At 44.0% G+C, this 12604-nt stretch overlaps 1 pseudogene; it reads right to left on the reverse strand.

Annotated features, from left to right (window-relative positions):
* Positions 1-11450: 11450 nt before the first annotated feature.
* LOC134937392 (5S ribosomal RNA) lies at positions 11451-11570 on the reverse strand (annotated as a pseudogene).
* Positions 11571-12604: the final 1034 nt, after the last annotated feature.

Consider the following 12604-nt stretch of genomic DNA (forward strand, 5'->3'; position numbering starts at 1 on the left):
GGTGAGATGCCATTAGATCCACCTGTGGGTAACCGCACCGCTGGACTAACATCTGGAACACTTCTGAATGTAAAGTTCCATCTCCTGGATGAACATCTTGATGACTGAGATAATCTGATTTCCATTTGTTCACTCCTGGAATGAACACTGCCGTTAATATCATCTGGTGATGCTCGGCCCAATTTAGGATTTGAGCAACTTTGCACATGGCCATGCGACCTCGAGTCCTTCTTTCTTTGATGAATGTGACTGCCGTCGCGTTGTCTGACCGAACTTGAACAGTCTGAGTCTGTAAGAAGTGAACTGCCTGTGGAGAGCAATGTAAATTGGCCTGAGTTCCAGGACATTTATTGACAGAAATCTTACCTGGGGTGACCACAGACCCTGATGCTGACAATGTAGGACTACAGCTCCCCAACAGCTGAGACTTGCGTCCATCATTACAATTAACGAATTCCAGACCCCAAACCTTTTTTCCGCAGTGAGTTTTTGTACTTGGAGCCAGCAGAGTAGCGATAAGAAGATTTTGGTACTTACCGATAATTCAATTTCTCTGAATCCACTCAGGGACCCTAGAGATTAGACAGATGGGGTGTGAAGAATGGAGACCGGAGGTGGCACAATATATGCAAAACAATTGAAGTGCACAGCTGGCTCCTCCCCCTTCACGCCCCTCTTCCTCCACTTTGGAAAACTGCAAGGAGAGAAGAGGGAACATGAAAGAGAACTTTGGGAAGGAACCATACATGCCATGGCATAAACCATTAACATCTGAAAACTAACAATTCTTAACAGTAACAAGTATAGAACCAGATTGAAGCAAATTAACAAGAACACACAGGCAGGCAGCACCGAGGTGGGCATCCAGTGTCCCTGAGTGGATTCAGAGAAATCGATTTATTGGTAAGTACCAAAATCTTCTTCATCCACTAGGGGACACTGGAGATTTGGCAGATGAGGACGTCCCAAAGATACTCCCATGGGCGGGAGTGCTGTCCAAAGCTTGGAGAACCAAGCGGCCAAAAGTAGAATCTTCAGCCGTAAAAATAGAATTTTAATTAATCCTTTTCTCGTAGTCCGTAGGGGATACTTGGAATCCATTTAGTACCATGGGGCATAGATGGGTCCACTAGGAGCCATGGGCACTAGAAAAGTTTGATTAGGTGTGCTGGCTCCTCCCTCTATGCCCCTCCTACCAGATTCAGTCTAGGAAACTGCCCGAGGAACTTGGCTCATACTTTGAGAGGATATAGAAAAGGAAAGTGGTGAGATTTCGAACCAGCACAACCATAACAAGAGGAAAGCCATGCTAACTAAAACTTGTAAACTTCCTGAAGCAACAGCTGAACCAAACAACAGTAGTTAAACAATTAACCATGCAGGAAGAACAAAGCACCGGGCGGGCGCCCAGTATCCTCTAAGGACTACGAGAAAAGGATTTACCGGTAGGTAATTAAAATCCTATTTTCTCTTACGTCCTAGGGGATACTGGGAATCCATTTAGTACCATGGGGAAGTACCAAAGCTCCCAAACTGGGTGGGAGAGTGCTGAGGTTCCTGCAGAACTGATTGGCCTCTGAGGATCTTCAGTTTGGTCAAAGTATCAAACTTGTAAAACTTAGCAAACGTGTTCAAACCTGACCAAGTAGCTGCTCGGCAGACCTGTAAAGCCGAGACACCCCAGGCAGCCGCCCAAGAAGAACCCACCAACCTAGTAAAGTGGGCCTGTACAGATTTGTGGGATAAGCATGCTGGATAGTGAGCCTGATCCAGCATGCAATTGACTGCTTTGAAGCAGGACACCCAACCTTATTGGGATCATAGAGAACGAACAGCAAGTCCGATTTCCTGTGACAAGCTGCTCTCTTTACATAAACCATCAAAGCCCTCACAACATCCAAAGACTTTGAAGTAGCAGAGGTGTCCGAAACAAACGGAACCACAATAGCTTGGTTTATGTGAAAGGCGGACACCACCTTAGGAAGAAATTGCTGACGAGTCCTGAGTTCAGCTCTGTCCTCATGGAAATTCAGGTAGGGGCTCTTGTAAGACAATGCCCCCAACTCCGACACATGTCTTGCTGAAGCCAATGCCAACAGTGTGACGGTCTTCCACGTAAGGTACTTTACGTCTACCTCCTGTAATAGTTCAAACCAGTTCGATTGGAGGAACTGCAGCACCAAATTGAGATTCCAAGGTGCCGTGGGTGGCACAAAGGGAGGTTGGATGTGCAGAACACCTTTCAAGACCGTCTGCACCTAAGGGAGAGAAGTCAATTGTTTCTTATAGAAAATAGACAAGGCCAAAATCTGGACTTTTATGGAGCCTAGACGTAGGCCCACATTCACTCCCAACTGCAGAAAGAGCAGGAAACATCCCAGATGAAATTCCACCGCAGAATATTGTCTGTTCTCATACCAAGAGACATATTTCTTCCAAATATGGTGGTAATGTTAAGCCGTTCAACTTCCATGCCGTTCAACGTAGCCATGGTAAGTCTTGATAGATGAATGGGCCCTGTACCAGAAGATCCTCACGATGAGGTAGAGGCCACGGATCTTCGAGCAGCATCTCGAGAAGATCCGAATACCAGGCCCTTCATGGCCAGTCTGGAGCAATAAGTATTGCTTGAACCTTTTCCCTTTTTATTCTTTGTAGAATTCTTGGGATCAGAGGAAGTGGAGGAAACATGTACACCAGCTGGTAGACCCACTGAGTATTTAGAGCATCTACCGCCACTGCTTGTGGGTGTCTAGACCTGGAACAATACCCCTTGCGCTTCTTGTTGAGTTGAGAGTCCATCATTTAAATTTGTGGATATCCCCACCGACGTGTCAACCACCGGAACACCTCCAGGTGAAGGCCCCACTCCCCCAGGTGCAGGTCGTGTCTGCTGAGGCAGTCTGCTTCCCATTTGTCTTCTCCCGGAATAAAAACCGCCAACAACCTCACGGCGTGTTTTTCCACCCAGAGGAGAATTCTTGACACTTCTGACATTGCAGCTCTGCTTTTTGTTCCGCCCTGTCGGTTTATGTATGTCACTGTCGTCACATTGTCCGACTGGACCTGAATTGCCTGATTCTGAAGAAGAAATGCAGCCTGCTGAAGGGCGTTGTAGATCGCCCTGAGTTCCAGGATGTTTATTGGAAACTGCACCCCCTGGGTGACTGCACCTCAAACTTTGAGGCTCGCGTTTGTGGTTAGCAGAATCCAATTCTGAATCCCGAACCTCCGACCCTTGACTAGGTGAGAAGTTTGTAACCACCACAGGAGGGAGATCCTGGCTCTTGGAGACAGACGAATGGTGTGGTTCATGTGAAGATGCAGTCCGGACCATTGTCCAATAGATCCAGTTGGAGGGCCTCGCATGAAACCTTCCGTACTGAATTGCCTCGTAAGAGGCCACCATTTTCCCCAGAAGGTGTAGGCAGAGATGCACTGAGATCCGGGTTGGCTTCAGGACAGCCCAAACCATCGACTGCATTACCATTGCCTTTTCCAAGGGAAGAAATACTTTCTGAGACTCTGTGTCCAGTATCATTCCCAGGAAAGGAAGCCTCTGTGTTGGGTCTAGGTGGGATTTTGGTAGGTTCAGAATCCACCCGTGATCCAGGAGTAGTCTGGTTGAGAGAGCAATGTTGTTAAACAACTGCTCCCTGGACTGTGCCTTTATGAGAAGATCGTCCAGGTATGGAATTATGTTCACTCCTTGTTTGCGGAGTAATAACATCATCTCTGCCATCTCTTTGTTGAACACCCTCGGTGCCGTGGAGAGACCGAATGGCAGGGCATGGAACTGGTATAGTGACAGTCCTGCAGTGCAAACCATAGATAAGCCTGATGAGGCAGCCAGATCGGAATATGAAGGTACGCATCCTTGATATCCAGAGACACCAGGAATTCCCCCTCCTCCAGACCTGAGATCACCGCTCTCAGAGACTCCATCTTGAATTTGAACAAGATTCAATTTTGAGGTTCAGAATTGGTCTTACCGAACTGTCCGGCTACTACAAACAAGCTGGAATGGTAACCCTTGTTTTGCAGATGAGGTGGAACTGGAACAATGACCTGTGTCTGTAACAGTTTTTGAATGGCGTCCTGTAAGGTTATTCCTGCCTCTTGTGAAACTGGTAAGCCTGATTTGGAGAATCTGTGAGGTGGGAGCTCATGGAACTCCAGTCTGTAGCCCTGGGATATAAGGTCTATGACCCAGTGTTCCTGGCACTATCTTGTCCAGATATGACTGAAGAATTTTAGTCGGGCTCCCACTTTACAGTCTTCCAGGCATCACGGTCCACCGTCATGCGGAAGGTTTTGAGGAAGCAGAGCTTGAACTCTGTTCCTGTGAACCGGCAGTAGCTGCTTTCCGTGGTTTACCTCTAGCACCTTTGGCGGTGACAGAGGAACCTCTGGCCTTGCCCCTAAACGTAGCCGCCCGAAAGGACTGTAACTTGGACCCTGAATAGGCCTTCCTAGCTGGTGCAGCTGCAGAAGGTAGCTTTGGAGATCCATTTGTCTAGTTCACCTCCAATTAAGGCCTTGCCTGTGAAAGGTAGGCCTTCCACGCCTTTCCTGGAGTCTGCATCCGTAGTCCACTGGCGTAGCCATAAACCCCTATGCGCAGACACTGCCACAGCTGTAGTGCGTGCATTAAGCAAGCCTATCTCTTTTATGGCTTCCATAAAGTTCGCAGAGCCCTTTATATGTTGCAGGAGCAAAATAATCTCCCCTTGAGGCAAGGTATCTAACCCCTCAATTAGGTTACCCGACCATTTAGCAATGGCTCGTGTAATCCACCCACATGCTATAGTGGGTCTCTGGGCCACCCCTGCAGCAGTATACAAAGATTTGAGTGTAGTCTCAATCTTACGATCAGCTGCATCCTTTAGGTAGGCTGCCCCAGGAACAGGTAACACTATTTTAGGTGAGAGCCTGGAGACCGATGCATCCACTACCGATAGGTTCTCCCATTTTTTCCAATCCTCAGGAGGAAAAGGAAAAGATGATAACAACCACTTAGGAATTTGAAATTTCTTGTCTGGATTAACCGACGGTTATTCAAACAGGGTATTTAGTTCCTTTGACACAGGAAAAGTGGCTGAGGATTTCTTCTTTATATTAAAATAAGATTCCTCACTCTCCTCTGTCACCTTATCAGGGATATTCAGAACTTCAAAAAGATAAAAACAATAAAAGTAGGCGCTAGAGTACTAGGTGTGAGACACTATATTATAATTGCAGGTACTTCACATGAACTGCTGCTGCCACTCTGAGGTGCTGAACCTCAGAAAATAGTACATACACAATACCAAAAAAGAAGCACTGTCCTTGAAAGTAACAAGTAATATATTTAATTATTGTTTATTAATATATATATATATATATATATATATATATATATAATTTCCTGATCACAATAATAAAAACATACACGATAAAATACACTTGTAAACCAATATAAAATCTGCAGACCTGACACTGAAAGTCAGTTAATATGTATCGATTAAGTGTAAAGAAAAAACAAATGAATAGCCATGTAGCTGGTTTTTTCTTTGCTACTAAGTATTAATATTGCTATGATACACTTTCAACATATTATACTTCCACACAATGTCCTTAGTTATTTATTATGCCTTTCTAATTTGAGAAAAGGCATCCCATTAAATGCACCTGTATTCTTCTTTGTTATTAGGTAGCAATATTATGATACACTTTCTGTATGACTTCTGCAGAAACAGACCCTCTTTAAGTGGCTGAGAAACGCATCAAGTACTGCCTGTTTTGATTTCTGCAGACTGATCCATACCACCAGTGATCGTAAGCACCCATCATTGTGATATTAACAGCTCCGTCAATTGCTCTACATGTGAGCGGCTGGCCGATACTAGCGCGAGATAGAACACATCAGCTGCCATCTACGGTTTCCACTCCACACATTAATAATTACAAAGAAGAATATAGGTGCATTTAATGGGATGCCTTTTTTCAAATTAGAAAGACATAATAAATAACTAAGGACTGTGCGGTTTCATTGTGTTGAAGTATAATATCTTGAAAGTGTATCATAGCAATATTAATACTTAGTAGCAAAGAAGAAACCAGCTACATGGCTATTCATTTGTTTTTTCTTTACACTTAATTGATACATATTAACAGACTTTCAGTGTCAGGTCGGCAGATTTTATATTGGTTTACAAGTGTATTTTATTGTGTATGTTTTTTTATTATTATATTCAGAACTTCTCTGATAGCTTCTATGAGAGCCTCTATTCCCTGCGACAGAGTACCTTCCCCCATCTCTGAGTCCACCTCACCCTCCTCCATTTCTGACCCCTCATCATCAGAGTCAGATTGCAGGATATGGGCCAAAGTACGTTTTTGCAGACAAATGGCAGGGGAGTGAGACGCTGGTTTGGGGACTTAGTCGTTTTTCATAAACTTAGTCATAGATTGTGTTAAGTATTGTGTCTCTTTCTCATTACAAAATAACTTAGTAGAAATTATGGAAATCATTCCCCTAATGGAGTCCAGCCATGCTGGTTCTGCCCCACTAGCCTGGGAAGGGATATTACACTGAGTACACACTAGTGAACCCCCTGGAGAAGAGGAACACTGTGCCTTACATGAAACACACTCTTTGCCTGACATACTGTAACGGTGACACAGGAAAAGGTTAAATGCACAATTATCCCACAAACAGCCCTTCCAGGGAGACACAGAGAGAGTATGGAACCAGCACACTGCGCCCTTATCGCTAATGCCAAGTTTAGCCAGGTCGCAGACTAAGTACCTAGATTAGGGACTTAGTGCACAAACAATTGCTTTCCCCCTGCTATGACCCCCTGGTACCTCTGAGGTAATCTGGAGTCTCTCTGGAGGAGCTGCATTACCCTGTCAGTCAGCTTCTGTGTCAGCTGCAGTAGGGAAAATGGCACTTGTGAGCTGCTGGATCCGCTGCACGGTCTTCATATTCTTCTTTATACTGGATGTATGTGTCTAAATGCATAAAATGGAGACAGGCTCCTTTTATGGCTTTGTTGTCAGTCTGTCGCCATCTGACATCTGAAAAGACTGAACTACAATAGGTTGGTTAATGTGAAAACTCAAAACCACCTTGGGCATGAACTTCACCATAGTATGAAGCTCTGCTCTAACCTCATGGAAGACCAAGAAGGGACTCTTGCAAGATAGAGCCCCTAGTTCTGAAACCCTCATTGCTGAAGCCAAGCAAGCAAAAGGACCATCTTCCATGACACATATTTAAGGTCAGCTCTCTCCAAAGGTTCAAACGTGTCAGATCTTAAAAATTCTAGAACCAGGTTCAAATACCATGGAGCTGGGATCAAAAGGGTGGTTGAAGCCTCAACACTCCTTGCAAAAATGTCTGCACCTCCTGTAGAGCAGCCAAACGTGGCTGAAAGAAAATAGAAATGGCCGAGACCTGTACTTTTAATGATCCCAACCTCAAACCACCTTCTAATCCAACCGGAAGAAAATGTAACAATCTGTTAAAATGAAACTGTCTAGGGTCCCAACCCTTAGGTTGGCACCAATTCATACATCTCTTCCAAATTCTATGATAGTGAGCCATCGTAACCGGTTTCCTTGCAGCAATCATTGTAAGGATTGCTGAACTGGGAATACCTTTTTCTCTTAGAATTTTGGCCTCAAGAGCCACGCCGTTAAACGAAGATGATTCAGATCTGGATGAAGAAATGTGCCCCGTGACAACAGATCCTCCCTCTGCGGCAACCTCCAAGGCTCCTCCACTAGGAGACACCCTAGATCTGAGTACCAACATCTGCAAGGCCAGTCTGGAGCTATCAGGATTACCCACGCTCTTTCCAATTTTATCTTCTTTAATACTCATGGTAGGAGAGGAAATGGTGGGAATATGTACACCAGATCGTAAGGCCAGGGAATTGATAACACATCCACTGCTACTGCTGCTGGGTCCCGCGTCCTGGTCACATAGTTTGGAAGTTGATGATTGTGTCGGGAGGCCATTAGATCCACTTGTGGTAACCCCACCTTCTTACGATCACATTGAAGACTAGGGGGTGTAGACCCCACTCTCCTGGATGCATGTCTTGACAGCTGAGGTAATCCACTTCCTGGGAATGAAGACTGCTGAGAGAATGATGTCGCAATCTTCTGCCAAGGACAGAATTCTTGTTGCTTCCTTTAGAGCCATTCGACTCCTTGTTCCTCCCTGGTGGTTTATATAAGCCGCCGCTGTGACATTGTCGGATTGAATTCTCACATGTTGATGTCTTACTAGGCTCTCTGCTTGAATAAGTGCATTGTAGATAGCTCGAAGCTCCAGCACATTTATGGGGAGACTGCTCTTGTACTGGGACCACCTCCCCTGGAACTGGTGGTTGTCCAGTTCTGCGCCCCAACCTCTGTGACTTGCATCCATCATCAAGATGATCCAGTCCCAGATTCCGAACCATTTCCCCATCGCCAGGTTCCTGTGAATTGACCACCACGTCAATGAAATTCTGGTTTGAGACGACAGGTGGATCATCTTGTGAAGAAAAAGATGCCTGCCTGCCTGCACCCTGTCAGATAAAGTCCATCTGGTATTTTCTTGAATGAAGTCTGCCGAACTGAAATGCTTCGAAAGATGCCACCATTTTCCCCAGAAGGCGAATGCAAAGGTGTAGAGAAACCTTCTGATTCTGCAATACTTAATGAACCATACACCTGATGTCTTGAATCTTGTCCTCTGGTAGAAAGACATTGAGTTGAGTTATGTCCAGAATCAGACCCAAGAATTGGAGCCTTTGGGATGGAATTAAGTTGGATTTCTGGAAGTTTACCATCCAACCATGTAGAGTTAGGACCTGATGAGTCAATTTCAATCTTTCATGCCTTATCAAGATCTCTGGCAATGGGATCCAGGTATGGTATTACCATTTTGCCCATAGATCTTAACCTTGCCACCATGACCACCATGATCTTTGTGAAAATTCTTGGAGCCGAGAAGAGACCGAACTGAAGAGCTCTGAATTGAACCTCAGATACGCTTGATATGGCGTCCAAATTGGAACATGCAGATATGCGTCCTTTATGTCCATGGATACCATGAATTCCTCTTGTTCCAACCCTGCTATGACAGATTGTATCAATTCCATCTTGAAGCGGTAACATGTTAGAAATTAGTTTAACACCTTCAGGTTTAGAATGGGTCTGACCGAACCATCTGGTTTGGGTACCACAAAAAGATTGGAATAAAATCCCGTTCCTCTTAGTGGTACTGGCACTGAAAATATGACCTCTGATAAGATCAACTTTTGAATAACCACTTTCAATGCCCTTACCTTCTGAGGGCACTGAGGAAGACCCGTAGTGAAGAATTGACTTTGAAGACGTATGAGAAATTCTACCTTGTAACCCTGGGATTTAATATTGTTGACCCAGCTCTCTGGAGTGATTTCGGCCCAGGCTTCCTGAAACTCTGTCAACCGTGCACCCACCTTGGGAGATCCAAGATGAGCTGGGAGACCGTCATGCCACTGTTTTGTCAGCAAGTTTCGGGTCCTGTTTTTGGGCTGTCGGCTGGGAACGTGACCTGCCTCAGTTTCCCCGAGATTATCCTCCATAGCCTCTACCTCTGGCACAAAAGGATTGAGTTCTGAACGAAGTGTAGGTCGGTCCTGAGTACTCTCGTCTGGCCGTCGGTGTATTTCTAGGGAATGAGGCATGTAAAAAGGTTGATTTCCCCGCTGTAGCCTGTGTTATCCATTTGTCTAATTCTGGATAGCACAAAGTATCTCCTACAAAGCGTATGGCCTCTACTGCCTTCTTGGAGTCCGAATTCACTTGCCAATCTGAGCCACAAAATGCGCCTTGCCGACACCACTGAAGCAGAAATTCGAGAAGCTATTCTAGTAGCATCTTTTGCAGCTTGGCAGAGATAAGAGGCCGATTCGCGGATATGTTCTGCTAAGCGGGTAATCTCTTCCTGGTTACCGTCTTCCATCACTGCACTGACTATTTGACCAGCACAAGCCACCATAGCCTTACTAACCCAGGCACTTACCAGCGCCGGTTTATGTGATGCTCTTGCTACAACAAAGATGGACTTAAGTGCCGTGTCCAACTTGCGGTCAGATGCATCCTTTAATGTAGTAACATTGGATATAGGCAAAACTGTCTTTTTGGACAATCTACCTAAAGAAGCTCTCTACCATTGGTGGGCTCTCCCATTTTGTCATAACCCCTATCGGTAGGGGATAGTTAACAGTAAATTTCCTTGGCAATTAGAAACGTTTATCAGGCTGTTTCCAGGCCTGACCCATTTGTTCCTGCAGTGTTTAGGTATTGGGAACACTGCTGTCTAAGGTTTTTGAGACTCAAACAAATCAAAATCTTCCGGTTCCTTGACTTCATCCTCCTTGAAGCCAAGGACCTGTTTCACTGTGCCAATAAGGGATTCTAATCCCCTCATATCTGAATCTTCCTCTAAAAGGGAAAAATCAATAACCTCCTCCCCCGATTCCCTGTCCTCCTCATCTACCAAAAGCCCCTCTTCTTCCTCTGACTCCTCCTACACAACCGGAAAGGGGTCTTTTAACAAACTTCTGGAGAGATTTTTCTACCTGCGAGGGAGGGGTAAGTCTAATCATAAATTCTTCCATGGTCTTAGAGAAACCCGCAGCCCATTCCAGATGTTGCTTGCGAGACTCCACCATTTCTCTGGATAAATTAGCTAAGGCACTTTCCCACGAACTAGCCAACACACTGCTCCCAGCCTGTGCTACTAGTTTTAAACATGCTGCCCACACCAATTTTTGTGGGTTTGGATGGTGGTTTAGCGGCCATGTTCACCCACACACACAAAAACACCACAAAAAGCAGTCCTGTCACTCTATTGACTTAGAAAGAGACAGATTGTAATGAGAAAGGAACAGTGAAAACACTGGGGAGAGCACAGTTGGATTTGTCAAGTAACAGGTAAAATCAGTCTCTTATGAAAAATAAAAACACTCTGTACCAGCCTTTGGTTTACAAACCCCACACCACGGTAGAGAAACCAAAACACAAAGGGGTTTTGAGAAGTAGACTCTTTTTTGGGAGCACTCTAATTCAGAGGGTGATATTTATAACGTGTATGGTACTAATAAAGACATTTATAGTAAATAGATTAAGAAATTAGTTTTTAGGAGTATCTATATGTGGACAAAATGTTTCGCGAAAATGTAAAGATCAATAATGAATAATGAGTGATGACAATATCAGTCTCAAAAATGCCGGAAATCAATCACTGTAATACTTTGATAATATCATCATTGCACATTGTCTCTCATGTACTATATGACCATCATTTATTCTGCAAATGCCCATTCTGGGTTATTGTGAATGCAGAGAATTAAATCATTGGTCATGTGGGACCGATTGCCAAGTGGTATAATTGTGAGTGACTATTATATTAGGGAGTCAATTTATTGCAGTACCAGGGTGTTCAGAGGTGGTCTCCCATCCTATTACTAACCCGGCCTTCCACTGCTTCGCTTCCAAGGTCAGAAGAGATTGGGCATCTACAGTGAGGTATGACCGCAATTATTGAAATCTCCTTTATTAGTCACTTCAAAGGTATATAATGTAGGATCTTTATATACCTGCAATGCTGCAATTGATAGACATGTATGGTACAATTGCTAGAAACATGAGATTATATGCAATTACCTGACCAAGTCACCATGTGACACGTCAGCCACAAAACAAAGCATACAGAAAAATTAGGGCCTATTATGTGGGAAAAAATTTTTCAAAACCACAAAATATTCATAAATGAACTTGCCTAATATTAGTAATTATGTCCCAGGAGCACCGGTACAGCCATGTTAAATTTGCACTATATGTAAATATTATTACTCTGCACAGACTGCAGATAAGTCATAAAATACACAATAGTATATCAAAAAGAAGAATGGCACCTCAATAATTCTTTGAAACAGTGTTAAATCAATGCACTTGCACCTTCCATCCATAATGATTATGAAAAAATGCTTTTGCATATTATCAGCAAAACGCGGCTAGAAAATATATGTATATAAACTTGAATATTTGTTCTTAATCGCACACCTGTTGAAATTAGTGCTTTCAGTGCAATAGCTGAAACCAATCAGTTTCAAAGTAAAATGTGTAACCAATGGTGGTATTTCCACATTTAAGTTCAGCAGTTGTAACAATGTAACTGCAATTGTTTACTTTCATAGATAAAGGAAACAGATGTAACCATTAAGTGGCTGTTGTATCACAGTAGTATCTAATGATTATGTGCTGAATTTCCAGAATTGCAGACAGTGCTCTGATAATTCTTAAAGACGAAGTCCCACTGTTGCTGCTAATTCAGAAGAAAAAATAGTTCAGAAGAAAAATAGAAATGTGACTATTATGCAGAGAAGCGTTCCAACTGGTTTCAACAGGTTAAGTAGGCAGCGTTCTAACGATTGCTGATGGCTATAGAAATAGTTTACATGGGTGCGGGGTGTATACAATACCAGAACCCAAGTGATAGTTCAGCCCTTGGGAGTCCCGTTCTTCAGCCGTGCATCAGCTCTGGGGACTATTTTCTGACTCTAGGGAGCACCAC

The sequence above is a fragment of the Pseudophryne corroboree genome, chromosome 6 (genome assembly GCF_028390025.1).
Source record: "Pseudophryne corroboree isolate aPseCor3 chromosome 6, aPseCor3.hap2, whole genome shotgun sequence".
Classification (NCBI taxonomy): Eukaryota; Metazoa; Chordata; class Amphibia; order Anura; family Myobatrachidae; genus Pseudophryne; species Pseudophryne corroboree.